The sequence below is a fragment of the Orcinus orca genome, chromosome X (assembly GCF_937001465.1).
Source record: "Orcinus orca chromosome X, mOrcOrc1.1, whole genome shotgun sequence".
In the NCBI taxonomy this organism is placed as follows: Eukaryota; Metazoa; Chordata; class Mammalia; order Artiodactyla; family Delphinidae; genus Orcinus; species Orcinus orca.
In genome coordinates this window covers 2455404-2475286 of record NC_064580.1, presented here as the reverse complement: position 1 = coordinate 2475286, position 19883 = coordinate 2455404, and the positions used below count along the sequence as shown (strand labels likewise).

General features: G+C 40.9%; 1 long non-coding RNA gene across 1 annotated transcript in view; it reads right to left on the bottom strand.

Annotated features, from left to right (window-relative positions):
• Nucleotides 1-1138: 1138 nt before the first annotated feature.
• The window catches only part of LOC117199719 (uncharacterized), a 106358-nt gene continuing 87613 nt past the window's right edge, over nucleotides 1139-19883 (bottom strand). The window contains exons 3-5 of the long non-coding RNA XR_007474876.1: nucleotides 1997-2126; nucleotides 1351-1413; nucleotides 1139-1199 (exon numbers count right to left, since the gene is read on the bottom strand). This is a non-coding gene — a long non-coding RNA (uncharacterized LOC117199719). The remainder of the gene's footprint in view (nucleotides 1200-1350; nucleotides 1414-1996; nucleotides 2127-19883) is intronic.

The following is a 19883-nucleotide window of genomic DNA, read 5'->3' as shown; positions in this document are numbered from 1 at the left end:
GTTGGGTCTTCGTTGCTGAGTGCGGGCTTTCTCTAATTGCGGCGAGCGGGGCTACTCTTCGTTGTGGTGTGTGGGCTTCTCATTGCAGGAGCTTCTAGTTGCAGAGCACGGGCTCTAGGCATGCAGGCTTCAGTAGTTGTGGCTCGCAGGCTCTAGAGCGCAGGCTCGGTAGTTGTGGTGCACGGGCTTAGTGGCTCTGTGGCATGTGGGATCTTCCCGGACCAGGGCTTGAACCCATGTCCCCTGCACTGGCAGGCGGATTCTTAACCACTGCACCACTAGGGAAACCCCCCACCTACTTTATATATGTCTTTGTCCATTCAGGCTGCTGTAACAGAAAATCACAGACTGGCAGGGGGGTGGGTGCAGGTGTTACAAAACACAGATGCTAATTTCTCACAGTTCTGGAGGCTGGGCGTCCAACATCCAACAGCTGGCAGATTCAGTGTCTCGTGAGGATCCTCTTCCCGGTTTGTAGACAGCATCTTCTTGCTGTGTCTTCACATGGAGGAAGGTGCAAGGAAGCTCTGTGCCATCTTCTATAAGGGCACTAATCCCATTCATGGGGGCTCCACCATCATGACCTCATCACCTTCCAAAGACCCCACCTCCTAATACCATCACATTGGGTGGCAGGGGGAATGAAAACATCCAATCTCTCTCTAGATAAATAGATAACTAGATAGATAGCTAGGTATTATTATATATTATTAGGTTAAGAATATTCTTAAAGTAATTTGTTTTGAAACTACTCTTGTGTGTGTTTCTGATTCATTGAACCCCATGCCCTTTTAACATTGTCTTATTTTTTTGTCATATATGTATGATAATAAATGTTATTAATTTAATTATAAACACAATAAATTGATTACGCATTATACATTACTATTTACACATAAAATATATCACTTATTAGTATATAATATGTATGAGAGAGGGCAGGAGGGAGACGCAAGAGGGAGGGGATATGGGGATATGAGTATACATATAGCTGATTCACTTCGTTATACAGCAGAAACTAACACATTGTAAAGAAATTATACTCCAATAAAGATGTTTTATAAAATATATATGGATAACTATATATATGTTTTTCTTTTATCCAACCAACACATATTTATTGTGTACCCACTACTTACCAGGGGTTACATACTTGAACAGGCAGATACACAAATCTCTGGACTCATGGTGTTCATATTCTGGGTCAGAGGCAGAGAATAAACAAGAAGAAACACAGAAATGAGACTACGTGAACTCACTGTCAACACCATGCAGTTAATAGGATGCGGAGAGAGAGAAACTTGGGGAGAAAGTATTCCATGTCAGGGTCCTTGGTGCACCCCCCCTCACCTCACTATAAATACGGGTGTAGACACCAAGCATGTTCAAGGTCAGTTTGCATCTCTTTTCAACCTTAAATACAAGAAGCCAAGAATGCACAATTCACAAATCACTGTAAGAGAACTAGTCATATAAACGATTCTGTGAGTTTTCATAGAAACTCCCCAATAAATTAATATTTATTCCCTCACAGTATGGGTATCCGTGAATCCAGGGATACCACTACATATAGCCCAACTGTTAAACAAAAGATTTTTTTTCACCATGACTTGCAGAGGAAAACACAGTCATATTCTGGGAAAAGGTATCAAGGGAGACCTAACGCATTCAAGAGACAAATCTGTTCCTCCGTTTCTGTGGCTGCAGGGAGAGACAAAGTGCAGCGTTACCTGTTGGCAAGGCAACGAACAGTCAAGAATCAGTTTAGACCCACAGTGCCAGCTCTGAACCTGACAATGAGTTATCATCCACATTTCCATTTTAGCCCTGCTGCAGCAGAACCCATAAATCACTGGGATTTGGGCTGTTTAGATAATGACTGTGTGAATGGGTGATGTGAGCTCCATTCAGGGAAAAGGTTATGGGGTTTGGACCACCGTGTGTAGGGAAGAACATGGGCGAATGGTGTTTTTGCCATATGAGAAGGCAGACTTACCACTCGCTCGCTGTGGACTGCAACTGGCATATCTTCAGCAGAGGACAAATCCACTGATCTCTCCAGGGAAGGGCTCAAGTTAGCAAGTGACAGATCCCAGGTTTATGAAGCAGCATTAGTTATATAATTCCTTGGGAAAAAAAGAAAAAGGAAAAAAAATGATGTAGACAATCTCCCTGGGTTTTTTTTTCTTTTATGATTTTTACTTTAAAAATCATTTTGAAGACATCCCCGTAGGTAAATTATTTTATTACAAGCCAAAGAATCAACTTTAATTCACTTCTCTAGAGGTTTTCCAACTCCTATAAAGATGATAATATAGACAGTAAAATTTAACTGACTTCTAAGAAATCTTCTGTCAGGAATTTCATTTGAGATTGTCTTGAACTTTTAACGGCTTTTTTTTTTTTTTCCTAATCAGATTCTGCTCCTTCTTGAGAAGCCTTCAATTTATACTTCTGGCTTGAGACAGTGTCACAAATATTGTAGAATGACCTTTAATTTGGTGTTTCAGGCTTTGATCATGAAACCAAACCTGACATGAAACACAGGGTTTTATTTTGATTTTTTTAATGCTAAATCATAATGTCACAATGATTTCACTGTAAATTTTAACATAACCATTAATTCTGGTCAAAACTTAAGTTTCCAAAATGTTATTACAATTTCAGAACTGCTTTATGATATTACTGCCACAGGACAATTCTATCAATGGAATTTTCCAGGCTGGGACCAGAGACTATTTATAATAAATATGCTAGTATATAAACTACTCACTTAACTATGAATAACAGGTAATTGTAGGGAAAAAATGTCACAGTGATAAGCTTTGGGCATATAAATTCATTCCAGTGTCTAAAATTATACCCTTTGTATTTTTTTGGTAAAGCATTTGATTTTGCTGTACTTCTTTTTTTTTTTTTTTTTTTTTTTTGTGGTACACAGGCCTCTCACTGTTGTGGCCTCTCCCGTTGTGGAGCACAGGCTCCGGACGCGCAGGCTCAGCGGCCATGGCTCACAGGCCCAGCCGCTCTGCGGCATGTGGGATCTTCCCGGTTCAGGGCACGAACCCGTGTCCCCTGCATCGGCAGGCGGACTCTCAACCATTGCGCCACCACGGAAGCCCTGCACTTCTCTTCTGAAGAGAGTGTATGAGTAGTTTTTGTTTCATAGAAAAGTTGAGAGGAAGGTACAGAGATTTATCTGGCTGACTTGGTGGGCCCAGCCGGGGTTGACAGGTGAAGGGGTCCTTGCTGAGAGGTGGGATTTGGGATATCACAGGTCATCATTTACCTGTGGACACACCAGGTGTAGCATAGAGTTCCCTGGTGTACTTTAGTCTCCCCATGAACTGGAAGCAGAAAAATCCAAGAAGAGGCCAGGTGTAGGGTAGCAAGGGGGGGGTCATCTATGTCTCCTCGGTCAGTCATTAACTTGAGCTCACATCAGTCACACAGATCACCAATCCCACGCCTTTGAGATGAATTCTGGAGTCCATAAGCCGAAAGGCTAGAGCTGCTCCTGACTGGAAATCTCCCATCAACTGGACAGTCAAACCCACCCTTTCTAAAAATCAGTGACTCCGTTTAGGGACATGGGGAAGAAGAGATTGATAGGTGAGATCTGGCCACTCTTTTCAGGGGATACACGGTATGAAGATGTTCTGAGGCTCAGTGGGCTGAATCACGGTGGGACTGTTTCCAACAAGCTTAATTATATGACTTAGGAAAAGGGAAACACTTCACCTTCCTGAATGCTTTGTCACTTGCCTGACACTGCTCAAGACACACCTCTCTTTTCCCTTCCTTGTCTCCTTCCTTCTCTCCCCCTTCTAGCTCTTCCTTCTTTCCTTCATGCACTCAACGTGGATTAAGTACCTTCCACTTCTAAGGCTTTCTGCTGAAAATGGAATTAGGGAAATAAGCGGTCAGGGATCTTCGCCCTTGAGAGGTCCACGGTCTATAGCAAAAGGCTAAAAGTTCATAGACTTACGATGGGGTTCCATGACTGCCACTCCCCAGCAGCCATGGAAACACGGAAAAGAGAAAACTTCCTCAACAACATACCCATGTGTTTAAGTAAAAGCTAAGACCACAATATAGTTGGTAACGTTTAACACAAAGTGACCAAAAGCAGAATAGGAATATGAAACGTATTTCAGAATTAGAGCTGACACTGAGGATTATTCCACGCATGGCCCTGTCAGACGTGCTGCACTCATTCGAAACGCGTCCCTGGGTGGTGATCAGCAAGACCAAGATCTCAAATAGAATTCCTAAATGTTACATCAGAGGAGGACGCATTAAAAAACACAGAAGAATCCCGTGACTTGATTTGCAAGACATCTGCTGAATGTCAGGAGACTCATGTCTGGCTGGACGTAGGAGGCATCAAGAATTAGATGTCAGATCTCAGGAATCCTGCTTCCAGAAGATGTGCGGCACCCTGGTCTCGCACCGCCCACTAAACAGCCACAACGGGGTGTACAGAGTCGTGTGAGAGGAAGCAGTACTGCAGACGGGCAGTTATTCCTCTTATGAAATAAATCGTCCAGCCAGTAAGAGCACAGAGCAAGGGAACAGCCATGAGTGATACCAGAATCTTGTGAAGACTCACTCTTGTAAAGAAGCACAACTGAATGTAAACTGGTGCAGCCACTACGGAGAACAGTATGAAGGTTCCTCAGAAAAACTAACAATAGAGCTACCATATGACCCAGCAATCGCACTCCCGGCCACGTACCCAGAGAAAACCATAATTCAAAAAGAGTCATGTACCCCAATGTTCATTGCAGCACTATTTACAATAGACATGGAAAAAACCTAAATGTCCATCGATGGATGGATAAAGAAGATGTGGTCCATAAATACACAATGGAACATTACTCACTCATAAAAAAGAATGAAATAATGCCATTTGCAGCAACATGGATGGACCTAGAGATGATCATACTGAGTGAAGTCAGTCAGACAGAGAAAGACAAATGCCATATGATATCACTTATTATATGTGGAAAGTAAGGAAAAAGGGTACAAATGAACTTATTTACAAAACAAAAGGAAAGTCACAGATGTAGAAAACAAAGTTATGGTTACCGGGGGAGAAAGGTGAATTGGGAGATTGGGAGATTGGGATTGACATATACACACTACTATACATAAAATAGATAACTAATAAAGACCTACTGTATAGCAGAGGGAACTCTACTCAATACTCTGTAATGGCCTATCTAGGAAAATAATCTTAAAAAAGAGTGGATATATGTATAACTGAGTCACTTTGCTGTACACCTGAAACTAACACAACATTGTAAATCAACTAGACTCAAATAAAAAAAAAATTTTAATGATTATCAGAGCAGCAACACTGCCTGCCATATTGAAACGGAGCCGGACCCTGTGGTCCTTGCCCCCCATGTCTTCCCCCTGCCTTTTTGTCTGTAGAAAAACTCTGGCCAAAGAATAAGTTTGATCAGAGAAGTGAGAAAATACAGAAACAAAGGAAAACAGTCCAACAACGCTAAATAATAATAGCTTAGTCATTACGCAAAGTCAAAGACCTTTAGTTCCTCCTCAAGGGCTATCGATAATATTCTGAGCCACGTCCTGTGAGCTGTCTTATAGATACTGAAACCACACCAGGCGGAAGACGTGAACTACATGATGACCAGGCTGTAGCCATGACACAGGCTGCCACAATTCTGAGATTGGCCTCAAGGAAATGGGAACAACCAACCCTGGAACTGAAGGCTAACTGTACCTAAAACAATCAAGATGACGCTGGTCAGACCACCAAGGACCAATTTCAAGATGACGGTCTGAGCTGACATCGCTGTTTCTGCACGTAGCCCCCTCCCTCTGTCTATAAGAGCTCTTGCCCCCTGATTGTCAGGCGGGGGGTGGAGTTCCCCCTGGTTGCCAGCACCCAAAATAAAGCAAACTTTCCTTTCCACCAACCTTGCTTCTTTATTGGCTTTGGACCGGCGAGCAGCTGGACCCCACTTTTGGTTACGGTATCAGTAAGCAAAGGATGTTGTAGCCGTCAAGCCACTACATCACAGCCACCCTGACGACCAGCCCTGAGGGAACTCAGGTTGGAAATGCCCACCAGTGCAGCCAACTCCAACAAGTGCACAGAGCAGACTCGGGATGCAGAAAACACAGGATGCTGGCCCCAGATAGCTGAGGTGCAGATCGAAGGAACAACTTCAGTGAGCCCAGACTTCACATCTCCCCATACCTAGAGAAGCTATGTAAACTGCCTAACTTGAGATAACTGGTTTTCTCTCATTCACAGTAATCTTTTTGATTTTGACTACCTGATCTTTGTTGCAAAACCGCCGATATATCCTGGATCCTCCCTCACCTCTTCAGAACACTTTCTTAGCGTTATCTGAGATGCTGCGTCCTGGGCTTGAAGTCCTCAGAATGTCCACCAAGTAAAACATAATCCTCAACTTTTAGGTTGTGCTTTTTTTCTTTTTCTTTTTTTTTTCCAGTGCCTAACTTTCCTGCCTTCAACTTTCTTAAAACCTTAAATTTCAAACAGTATTGCAGTTCCCTAAAAAAGTTAAACAGCATTTCCTAAGTCCCAGAAATTTCAGTCCTTGGTTAATACCCCCAAAGAACCAAAGGCAGGGCTCTAACAAACACTTGTACACCCATGCGTCTATCAGTGGATGAATGGATAAAGAAAATGTGGTCCATCCATGCGAGGGAATGTGGTCCATACCTACAATTCAGCCTTAAAAAGGCAGGACATCCCGCCATGCTACAACATGGATCACCCTTGTGGATTTGACGCTCAGTGAAAACTGGCAATCCCAGAAAAGCAAAAAGACAAATACTATATGACGGCACTTATATAGAACCTAGGGCAGTCAAATTCATAGAGACAGAGTAGAACGGTGTTTTGTTGCAAAAAGCTGTACACGTGGGCCTTCCCTGGTGGCGCAGTGGTTAAGAATCCACCTGTCAAGGCAGGGGACACAGGCTTGAGCCCTGGTCCAGGAAGATCCCACATGCCACGGAGCAGCTAAGCCCATGCACCACAACTACTGAGCCTGCGCTCTAGAGCTCGTGAGCCACAACTACTGAGCCCACGCGCCTAGAGCCCACGCTCCGCAACAAGAGAAGCCACCGCAATGAGAAGCCCGCGCACCGCAATGAAGAGTAGCCCCTGCCCGCCGCAACTAGAGAAAGCCCGCGCGGAGCAACGAAGACCCAGCGTAGCCAAACTTAAGTAAATTAAAAAAAAAAAAGCTTTACATGTGTAGGGAGAGCATTGGAAGATGTTCCATTTTCTGTATTTGTTTTCTGCATATTAATTTTTTTAATGTTTTAGTTTTTTCATTTAAAATTTTAATAGTTTTTTAAAGGTTTCTGTCCATTTGCAGTTATTACCAGATATTGCCTTTATTTCCCCATATTGTAAAATACATCCTGAGCCTGTCTTACACCCAATAGTATACACCTCCCACTGCTGCAGCCCTATCTTGCTCCGCCCCCCTCCCCACTGGGAACCACTAGTTCTCTATATCTGTGAGTTTCCTTCTCTGTTATAACTGATTATCATATAGTATTTCTTTGTCTGACATTTCATTTTACATAGTACCCTCCAAGTCCATCCAAATTGCTGCAAATGTCAAAATTTCATTTCTCTTTATGACTATTATTTCATTGTATATGTATATATACCACATCTTCTATATCGGTCATCTGTTGATGGACACTTAGGTTGCTTCCATGTCTTGTAATTAATGCTGCTTTTGTAAATAATGCTGCTATGAGCATTGAGGTACATGTATCTTTTCAAATTGGTGTTTTTTTGTTTTTGTTTTAAAAGGTTTTTTTGTTTGTTTTTTTAAAGAAGATGTTAGGGGTAGGAGTTTATTAATTTATTTATTTTTGCTGTGCTGGGTCTTCATTTCTGTGCGAGGGCTTTCTCTAGTTGTGGCAAGCGGGGGCCACTCTTCATCGCGGTGCGCAGGCCTCTCACTGTCGCAGCCTTTCTTGTTGCAGAGCACAGGCTGCAGACATGCAGGCTCAGTAGTTGTGGCTCACGGGCCTAGTTGCTCCGCGGCATGTGGGATCTTCCCAGACCAGGGCTCGAACCCGTGTCCCCTGCATTGGCAGGCAGATTCTCAACCACTGCGCCACCAGGGAAGCCCTCAAATTGGTGTTTTAAAAGCTTTTGCACAGCAAAGGAAACCATCAACAAAATGAAAAGACAACCTACAGAATGGGAGGAAATATTTGCAAATGATATGACCTGTAAGGGATTAATATCCAACACATATAAACAGCTCATATTGCTACAACTCCACATCAAAAAAAAAAACAAAAACAGACAACCCAATTGAAAAATGGGCAGAACAACTGAATATACAGTTTTCCAAAGAGGAAATGCAGATGGCCAACAGGCACGTGGAAAGATGCTCACCATTGCTAATCATCAGGGAAATGCAAATGAGAACCACAATGAGATATCACCTCGCACCTGTCAGAAAGGCTAGCATGAAAAAGAACACAACATGTTGCGAGGATGTAGAGGAAAGGGAACCCTCGTACCCTGCTGGTGGGAATGTAAATTGCTATAACCACTGTGGAGAACAGTATGGAGGTTTCTCAACAAACTAAAAATACAGCTATCATATGACCCAGTAATTCCACTCTGGGGCGTATATCTGTATATTTAGATTTTTTAAAACAAATATGTTAATCTTACATATTTTTCCAAGAAGATCCCTTGATGTTTTTATCTGGATTCATGTTTAAAACGGAAGAGATTTTTGTCCTTTATATTTCCCTGTCAATTCTCAGCATGGAACATAAACTCCAGTGCCTGCTGTGTTCTCAGTAACTATTTCTGGCAGAGTGAATGAATGAAACCATCGCACATATTACTTCATATTATATAAAACCACATTTAGCGTTCAGAGCATTTGTGCTTTCTCAGTACTTTGAGGCATCATGAATATGGGCTTATATTCAGGAATAAGTAAAATGGTGCTGTTAAAAAAAAAGTTTAGGGGACTAAGAGATACAAATGACTATGTATAAAATAACTTACGCAGGTATAATGCACAGCACGGGGAATACAGCCAATATTTTACGCTAACTACGAATGGAGTATAACCTTTAAAAATTGTGAATCACTGTATTGTTTACCTGAAACTTATATAATATTGCACACCGACTATACTTCAATTAAAGATAAGTTATAATAAGGCGTTTATAGAGGTAATACATGCAAGACCTCTCCCATAAAGCCAATTGGCAACTTCAAACAGATAGTAAGTATAAAATGCATGACATCGTGGCAGAAGAAAACGTCAGAATGAAGGAATTGGAGCTTATGGTGTGACAAAGGTCACTGGGCAAATTGTTCCAGCTTTAAAAAGGGGTGGTGACACCCTTTCTTAAATCTTTGCAACACTAAGATTTAATAACTATTGAATAAATAAAGCAACTCTGAGATTTTACGGTTTTATTTAACCGGTTTTTCTCTTTGGCAAAGCCAAACCACCAGCTAGCTAAGAAAGTCAAATGCCAGACAGCACGACAGCACCATGAAAGATGAGGCAATCAACCTTAGAAAAAATAAATTTTAAGACAATACTTCCTAATGCAAATTATCACACATACAGAAACAAGACTGCCTGAGCTTGGATTTAGGAGTAGAAGCAGAAACATTTTCAAACTGATCACAATATCACTGAAGTGTTTTCCACGGAGAGACCATCAGTTCAGTATGAAGTAGTGTCGGACTTACGGAACATTTTTACCTACCCCATTTCTTTGATCAAAACTCTTTTTGAATGAAGGAGGGCGAAAATGGAGATTCATAAATACTGAAATTTGTCAAATTCACACACACTGAAGACAGAAACCACTAACGTGTCCTAAGCTTATTGTACTCTAAGTTCATGGTTGTACTTTTACAGTCTCTAAATTGGATAATGTGTCTTCAGGCATATACTGGAATTCATTGGGAGTAGCTCCTTTCAATATTTTGCTCGAAATTGTGTCTTTTAAGATGCATATTTCTAACAGTGACCCTGTGGTTACACACGCCATTATATGGATCACATGGCATTTTTATAGCCAAGGGGCACTGTTGGCTTCCTAAGACTTATTTTGTCACTCATCCGGTCATTGTGTCACCCACCTACCCTGCCTGCCACATGAGTCCAGCTCCGACATACAATTGACAGAACAATTCTTGGCCTGGGGTCCCAAGACAAAAGCAGTTCTGTTTCCATCAAGGACATTCATTTAGCTCAAACATTAACCTAAAAGACATGTGTTCCGATCAGAAGCAGATAATCCAACCCAACAATTCCTGGATGACACAGGGTACCTCTCAGTGCTTTCTCTCCACATCCGTGTGAACATGCAGACCATCCCTCTGAAATTTTGCTAAACTGCAGATTCTGATTCAGGACCTGAGATTCTGCAATGACCCTCCCCCCCACCCCCCGCACAAAAAATGCTGATGCTGCTTATTTTAAAGACCACACTTTGCAGACCCAAAACCAAGAATGTTGGGTTTTGACGGCTTTGCGGTAACATACAGGCACTAGTGTTGGTTTCCGCCTGATGAGATGGAGCTGTGTAAACACGCAGGCACTGTACCCAGGGTTGGTACTAGCTACAAATCCTGTCATGTTTTTAACAGCTTTTTTGAGATGTAATTCACATATCATGAAATGCACTCTTACTATTCACAATAGCCAAGCCATGGAAGCAACCTAAATGTCCAACAACAGAGGAATGGATAAAGAAGATGTGGTACATATATACAATGGAATATTACTCAGCCATAAAAAAGGATGAAATAGTGCCATTTGCAGCAACATGGATGGACCTAGAGATGATCAGACTGAGCAAAGTAAGTCAGACAGAAAGAGAAATACTGTGTTATCACTTCTATGTGGAATCTAAAATATGACAAAAATGTACTTATCTATAAAACAGAAACAGACTCACAGATATAGAAAACAGACTTGTGGTTTCCAAGGGGGAAGGGGTTGGGGGAGGGATAGAGTGGGAGTTTGGGATTCGCAGATGCAAACTATTATAAAGAGAATGGATAAACAACAAGGTGCTACTGTAGACAGCTGGGGACTCTATTCAATATCCTGTGATAAACCATAATTGAAAAGAATACAAAATTGCATATATTTATGTATAACAATTTACTGTACAGCAGAAATTAACACAACATTGTAAATCAACTATAGCTCAATAAAATAAAATTTTTTAAAAATACACTTTTTTTTTTTTTTTTGCAGTATGCAGGCCTCTCACTGTTGTGGCCTCTCCCATTGCGGAGCACAGGCTCCAGACGCGCAGGCTCAGCGGCCAAGGCTCACGGGCCCAGCCGCTCTGCGGCATGTGGGATCTTCCCAGATCGAGGCACGAACCCGTGTCCCCTGCATCGGCAGGCGGACTCTCAACCACTGCGCCACCAGGGAAGCCCCAAAAAATACACTCTTTAAAGTGTACAGTGCAGTGGTTTCTTAGTATATTCCGAGTTGTGCAATCATCCCCACCGTCTATCCCAGAACATTTTCATCACCCTAGAAGCACATCTTTTACCCATTAGCAATCCCTCCCCACCCTCCGTCCCAGATTATAACCACCAATCTGCTTTCTGTCTCTATAGATTTTCACATGTTTACAAGGCATTCCACATAAACGGAATCACACACATTGTGTCTTTTATGACGGGCTTCTTTCACTGAGCACAGTGCTTTCTCTGTTTTAAATACATATTATGAACAATCACAGTAGAGGTGCTAGAAAAATTGTCACTGCTAAACTAAAACATATATACAATTTCTAGACAATGTATACATAATGCAAATAGATATTCCTTATGTTGACCTGATATAGTGAACACACTCAAACCTAACAGTTGCTAGATGTTCATGTACATTGTAGCAAGCTTGTGTGGTTTTAAATACCTTGGAAGAATATTATGTTGTAGCCTGTATATAGGAGTGAAGCAACAGATACTCAGACAAAAATACATTGTAAAGTTTGTAACCTAATTTTAGATGTCTAATTCTGTCCCTTTGTCCTATTTTCTAACTTCTCTGTACATTTTTCTAAGTGTACTCGTTACCACAAGGGCATTTGGTAATTATTTTCCCCAGAACTGTTTACTCATCCAACAACAACTAGGAATATTATGAATTAGTTTGGTGCATAGAGTCTGTCCCGCCCTCCCAGTGGTGGTTGAAAAGAGTGAGATAATTTTCACAACTGCAACCGGTCATTTTAATCAGACACACTGACATATTCTAGAACAAGGTACCAAATGGGGGATGGATTTTCTCACAGTAATCCTATCGCCTTGTTCAATAACAAGGACTTTTCTTTCAGCATTATCCCAATCATGGAACTACTGTTTTGTATAAAAATTACTTGATAAAAGAAATAAACGTCTTGACTTCATTCACGCAGAGTGCGGGGAATTTGGCTAAATAATTCGCTCCATAACTAATCTTGACAGCCCGATGCAAAATGCAAAACCAACAGTTTTGCTTTAAAGGTCAATACTTTATCAAGGTTTATTGCAGTGAGGAAATACTCCTTCTTCAATGCCTTTCAATCCTCTTTCCATCAATACCACCATTCTCCGTTTCTGGTAATAGCTTGCAATGGATCATTAGATAAATGCCTTTTTAATGAAGAGAATCCAGGTGTACTAGTAAAGTACCATGATGGAGTATCTTTAATCTGTCAGCTTCATTAGTCCCGGACAGGCTCTCATGCTCTTTTCTTACTGATTCTGTTTCATGGGCCAGCCCTTTCCTGGCTCTAATGATGACAGCTCATGTATTACTTTATGAGAATACAGAAACATTTCCATTGCCAGCCTGCAGACTTCCCCCATCCCCAAAGACGGGCAATTCAGAAAGCCGCTTCCCCAGTACAGGAGCTAAGCGCTTCCCTTTGCTTCCCCAGCAGGCATTTCTAAAATTGCCGTACACATGCGGAATTAATCACCGTGACTTCAATTGTTTCTCATCCTTTTTTTTTCCCTCTCTACCAGTGTACTGAAGACGCACACGCAGAACCATCAGGGCCTCGACTATGATCCCTAAAACGTTAAATGACACTGACACCAAACATATCTTCTTTTTAAAAGATCAGGATAATTGTCACTCTTAGAGTGAGATTCCAGTATGCTCCAGCAGCAGGCTCTTGATATGAACTGAGAAAGTACTCAGGACCAGAATCTCAGTGGACTCACAATAATAAAACACTCATTTTTAGGATAACTAAAAGCAACCTCTTTTTAAAAAAAAACTGAAGTATATTTGATTTACAATGTTGTGTTAGTTTCCGGTATACAGCAAAGTGATTCAGTTATATATACACATACAAACACACACTTTTTCAAATTATTTCCATTATAGGTTATGACAAGATATTTAATAAGGTTCTGTGTGTTCTACAGTAGGTCCTTGTTGTATGTCTATTTTATATATAGTGGTGTGTATCAGCTAATCCCAAAGGCTTAATTTACCTTTCCCCTTTGGTAACCATAAATTTGTTTTCTATGTCTGTGAGTATATTTTTGTCTTGTAAATAAGTTCATTTATATTATTATTTCTGTTTTGTAAGTTCATTTCTATCATTATTTTAGATTCCACATATAAGCGATATCATATGGTATTTGTCTTTCTCTTTGACTTACTTCACTTAGTATGATAACCTCTGGGTCCTTCCATGTTGCTGCAAATGGCATGATTTCATTCTTTTTTATGGCTGAGTAGTATTCCCAAAACAACCCCTTTTAAAACCATTAGTTAGAGCTGAGCTGGAGAGAAGTATCTCATATTTCTATTACGTTCTAACAGTGAAGACTTCTCCTCTTTCAACCACCTAGAGAAGGATGGGCAGTTGGGGAAGGTGATTTTTAGCTATTATTGGGAAGATCGTTATTATTTTTAATCCTATCCTACAACTTAGATTCTTATGTTTATAACATACGAATATGTTAGGAAAGGACAGAAAAATTGGGGGCCTGAAATGTTTCTAGGCAGCCAAGGAAGAAGTAATAAAGTAGACAGAGCAGCAGGGAGGAGATGCATTAAAAGCATTACCTGCCTTAAAATGGAATTGGCAACCAGGATGCCCTTCAACAGGTGATGGACAAGTGCTCCGTGGTCCATCCAGCCAATGGAACACTGAGTGATACAAAGAAATAAGCTACATCTTCTTTATCCATTCGTCTGTCGATGGACATTTAGGTTGCTTCCATGTCCTGGCTATTGTAAACAGTGCTGCAGTGAACATTGGGGTGCATGTGTCTTTTTGAATTATGGTTTTCTCAGGGTATATGCCCAGCAGTGAGATTGCTGGGTCATATGGTAGTTCTATTTTTAGTTTTTTAAGGAACATCCATACCGTTCTCCACAGTGGCTGTATCAATTTCCATTCCCACCAACAGTGCAAGAGGGTTCCCTTTTCTCCACACCCTCTCCAGCATTTATTGTTTCTAGATTTTTTGATGATGGCCATTCTGACCGGTGTGAGGTGATACCTCACTGTAGTTTTGATTTGCATTTCTCTAATAATGGAATACAATGGAATATTACTCAGCCATAAAAAGAAACAAAATTATTTGTAGTGAGGTGGATGGACCTAGAGTCTGTCACACAGAGTGAAGTGAGAAAGAGAAAAACAAATACCGTAAGCTAACGCATATATAGGGAATCTAAAAAAAAATGATACTGATGAACCTAGTGATAAGGCAAGAATAAAGACATAGACAGAATGGACTTGAGGACACGGGGAGGGGGAAGGGTAAGCTGGGACAAAGTGAGAGAGTGGCATGGACATATATACACTACCAAATGTAAAACCGATAGCTAGTGGGAAGCAGCCGCATAGCATAGCACAGGGAGATCAGCTCGGTGCTTTGTGACCACCTAGAGGGGTGGGATAGGGAGGGTGGGAGGGAGACGCAAGAGGGAGGAGATGTGGGAACATATGTATAGGTATAGCTGATTCACTTTGTTATACAGCGGAAAGTAACACACCATTGTAAAGCAATTATACTCCAATAAAGACGTATTTAAAAAAGAGAGAGAGAGAGAGAAATAAGCTATCAAGCCATGAAAAGACAGGGAGGAAACTTATATGCATGTTAGTAAGTGAAAGCAGCCCATCTGAAGAGGCTACACACCATATGATTTCAACTCTGTGACATGCTGGAAAAAGCAAAGAGTAAAAACACAAAAAAAATCATTGGTTGCGAGAGGTACAGGGTTAGGGAGGACGGAATAGGTTGGCGGTGGGGGTGGGGGGAGGCACAGGGGATTTTTTACAGGCAGTAAAGGTATTCTGTTTGATGTTTTAATGCTGGATGCCTGACATTAAGCATTTTTCGACACCCCAAACACTGTACAATATGAAGTGTGAATCCTGATGTAAACTGGGTATTTTCATGGGTGTATCAGTGTGGGTTCATCAACTGTATCAAACACACACCACCAATGTGAGATGCTGCTAAAATGTCCGGAGAACAGCGTGTGTACAGGGACTATATACTTTCCGCTGAACTTTTCTGTAAGCCTGAAATTCCTCTAAAAAAAAAAAAAAATTCATTTGCTTTAAAGAATAATAGGACAACTCTTGAACCACAAAAGTTCATTCAAGATTCTCTAAAACATTCTGCTGCACAAAGTAAGCCAGAAACAAGAGTACATGGTATGTGGTCCATTTATCTGAAATTCGAGAAAAACATTAATCTGATCTAGAGTGATAAAATTAGATCGGGGGACTTCTCCGGTGGTCCAACGGTTAAGACTGCGCGCTCCCAATGCAGGGGGCCCGGGTTCTATCCCTGGTCGGGGAACTAGATCCCACATGCATGCCGCAACTAAGAGTCTGCATGCCGCGACTAAAGATCCTGCACACAGCAACGAAGATCCTGCATGCCGCAGCAAAGACCCAGAGCAGCCAAATAAGTAAATAAATACATTTTAAAAAGATTTTGAAAAATTACATCAGCGTTTGTTTGCCTGCTACTGGGTAGGTGGGAGTAGTGACTGAAAAGGGAGACGGAAATATGTGGAGAAATTCAAACATTCTGTAACTTCCCTCTGTGCTATTTACCTCAAAGTGTATGTGTGTCCGATTTTTATTTAACCTACTATTAAGACTTAAGAAGAGGAAGTCAAAATGAATTTATTAAACATTTCAAATGCCGAGAACTTAGATATCCAATATGGGGGGCTACAGCCACGGTCAAGTTAGATAATGTGATGTTTTCCAAATTAATTTAACGGTAACTTTTCAATGAGGATGATTAATTTTATGCCTTTTCAGATCTAGCTCTTGTCTCTCCTCCAAATTCAGTGTAATGACTTTAAGTGTAAAATTTCTAAAACTAAGTATATTGGCAAGGAATTCTGTTTATGGTGATAGGAAAATGGCTTGTATTGGACTCATCTTTCTGCCAATAACAATTAATCAAAATATTAAAACAACTGTATTTCTGAAGCAGGGCAACCAAACAGAAGAATGCGAGGTGTCCTCATGTAAAGAGAGAGAAAAATAGATGAGATGTGGGCACGTATCTGACTGGTCACCTGAGGGCACTTCCTGTGTGACAGCACAAGTAACCGGGGGGAAGATCACCCGTTCTCCAGGTTTGGCAAGTCAGAGGCTGACCTTCAAGACAGCCCATGACCCTGTAAATCAGGGGTGCCCGTCTGCAACGAAGGGGGGTCACAGAAGGCCATGCTCAAAAGTCAATACAAATTCCTTTAACAATCTTGGCCTGACTGCTCATTGCATCGATTCAGTGTGAGCCTCAAAGGACCGTAATACAGAACGGTCTCAGGAAAGCCAAATTGCTGAGCAGAGATATCATGAGTTTCCCTGGACTGGAGAAGCAGACTAGAGATCTCATCAGTGGACTGGAGTAAAATGGCATTCACAACAGTATCAAGAGACGAATTAATTCAGGATAAGGGTGACAAACATGGGATACCTGTACCTGAAAAATACATATTTTTTTCTTTTGTCTATTCCAGGCATTATATTACAGAAATTAAATAATTTATATACATCAGACATAATCATATTGATACCAATTATAAATATTAAAGTAATATTAGTATTAATTATATCATGAATAAACAATATTATTTATCTACTACTATTAGGTATATTATATATAAGGATATAATTTCTGTATTATAATGCCTGGAATAAAAGAAGAAAAAGTGGAGAATTCGCACTTGACCAAGAATTTCTCTGCATCTACTGATATCAAACTTGATTCCACTCATGAGGACTTTAAAATGTCAAAATCATAGACTCAGAAAGTAAAATATTGATTGTCAGGGTTTGGAGGAAGAGATGGGCAGTTTTTGTTTTTGTTTCGCGGTACGCGGGCCTCTCACTGCTGTGGCCTCTCCCGTTGCGGAGCACAGGCTCCGGACGCGCAGGCTCAGTGGCCATGGCTCACGGGCCCAGCCGCTCCACGGCATGTGGGATCTTCCCGGACCGGGGCATGAACCCGCGTCCCCTGCATCGGCAGGCGGACTCTCAACCACTGCGCCACCAGGGAAGCTCAGATGGGCAGTTTTACAGCAGGAAAAGGGTTCAGGAGATGGATGCTTGGTGGTGGTTGTACAATATTATGAATATACGGTACATTCTATGTTACGTGTATTTTACCACAATTAAAAAATTGGGGGGGGGGGAATGTGATAGTAGCCAAAGAAGAGAGAGACAGATTGAAGGGATAAAACAGTCTAGAATTTGACTTACATATGTGTAGACTTTTCGTAAACAAAAGTGATGAAGAAATGCAGTGGGAAAGGAAAATATTTTCAACGAGTGTTGCTGAAATCCGTCGATATCCATATGGATAAAAATGAACTTCAACCCCCACGTCTGAGGATGCATACAACTCAACTCAAAATGATTTAAAATGTAAGCACTGACCACGAGGAAGATGATTAAATTACGTTTTTGCAAAATTAAATATTCTTCTCAGAAAGAGCTAAACAAGTGAATGATAAGCATATTAAAATGCCCTCAATGTCATTAGGATTAGGGAACTACTACAATATAAAACCAAAATTAGATGTCATTAGTGCACGTTAGAATAGCTAAGATTTAAAGGAGATCACCACACCAAATATTGGTGAGGATGTGTTTAAAATGGTGCAAACACTGTGGAAAACTGTCAGCCTGTGTCTTAAAAAGTTACATAAATACAACTTCCATAAACCAGCAATTCCTGTGGCTATGTATGGAACCAAGAAAGATGCATGTCTTCAAAACGTGTTACACAAGAATATTGATAGCAGATTTATTCATGATAGGTGGAAAGTAGAAATATGCCAGGTAACTATGTACAGGTGAGTAAACAAAACAAAACAAAAACAGCAACAACAAAAACACACTGTCAGACTCAATGATAAGAAAGAACCACTGATAGGGCTTCCCTGGTGGCGCAGTGGTTGAGAGTTCGCCTGCCGATGCAGGGGACACGGGTTCGTGCCCTGGTCCGGGACGATCCCACATGCCGCGGAGCAGCTGGGCCTGCGCGTCCAGCGCCTGTGCTCCGCAACGAGAGAGGCCACAACAGTGAGAGGCCCGCGTACCACAAAAAAAAAAAAAAAAAAAAAAGAACTACTGATAAACAGCAATATGAAAAATTCTAAAATTAAGAGAAGTGAGACAAAGGAGTAGATACTGTGGATTCCAGTTTTATGAAGTAGGCAAAACTATAGAATCTGATCAATGATTTCTTCTGGTGAGGGGAATGACGGACCTTTCTGGTCCCTCATATCTTGATGGGTTGTGTGTTACACTGTACACACAGGGTAATACTGATTTTTACAGTGAAAACCTGCATTCTATGACATAAATTATTTCTCAATAAAGCTTTCTGAAATAAAAGAGAAATATTCAGGTGATTAGTACATCAAAGAAGAACCTGAATGTAATACATCAGAAGTAGAAACAACAAAAAATAAGAACTTGGGGGTAAAAATTGAGGAAGAGATTTATAGTAGGTGTTTTCATGAATCCGTTCGCGTTTGAAAACAGAAGACCAGTTAGATCTCTAGAATATAATCAAGCCTTATTAAATGAGGTTCAAGGTAACACATTTATTCTAGGTGAGAGTGTCTGTAAGGCATGGTACCAGGCAGACACATAGACAACAGGACCCAAAAAGAACAATGGTAGGTACCGTCTGTATTTGGGAACAATGACAGTGTACCTCCACGTTGGCTTTGGCTTTGCAGAAATGATGGAGGTAAGGGGGGATGAGATGCTTCGGACTTTATTTTTGATTTCATGTATTTCATGTATTTCATGTATTTGACAGCAGGAGCAGGAAATCGGATAAAATAATCATTGTTAGTCCTTTATGGAGTAAAAGTGAGACTCCAGTTACAGAGTGAAAATAAGGCTGAAACTTTTCAGCTGAAACTTTCAGAAAGGTCAGAATTCAAGCCAAGACATGGAAGCAACTTAAATGTCCATCGACAGAGGAATGGATAAAGAAGATGTGGTACGTATATGTAGTGAAGTATTACCCAGCCATACAAAAGAATGAAATAATGCCATTTGCAGCTACATGGAAGGACCTAGAGATTGGCATACTGAGTGATTTACGTCAGACAAAGACATACATGATATCACTTAAACGTGGAATCTAACAAAAATGATACAAATGAACTTATTTACAATACAGAAATAGACTCACAGACGTAGAAAAGAAACTTTTGGTAACCAAAGGGGAAGGGGGGAAGGATAAATTAGGAGTTTGGGATTAACAGATACAGACTTCTATATATAAAATAGATAAACAACTAGGTCCTACTGTAGAGCACAGG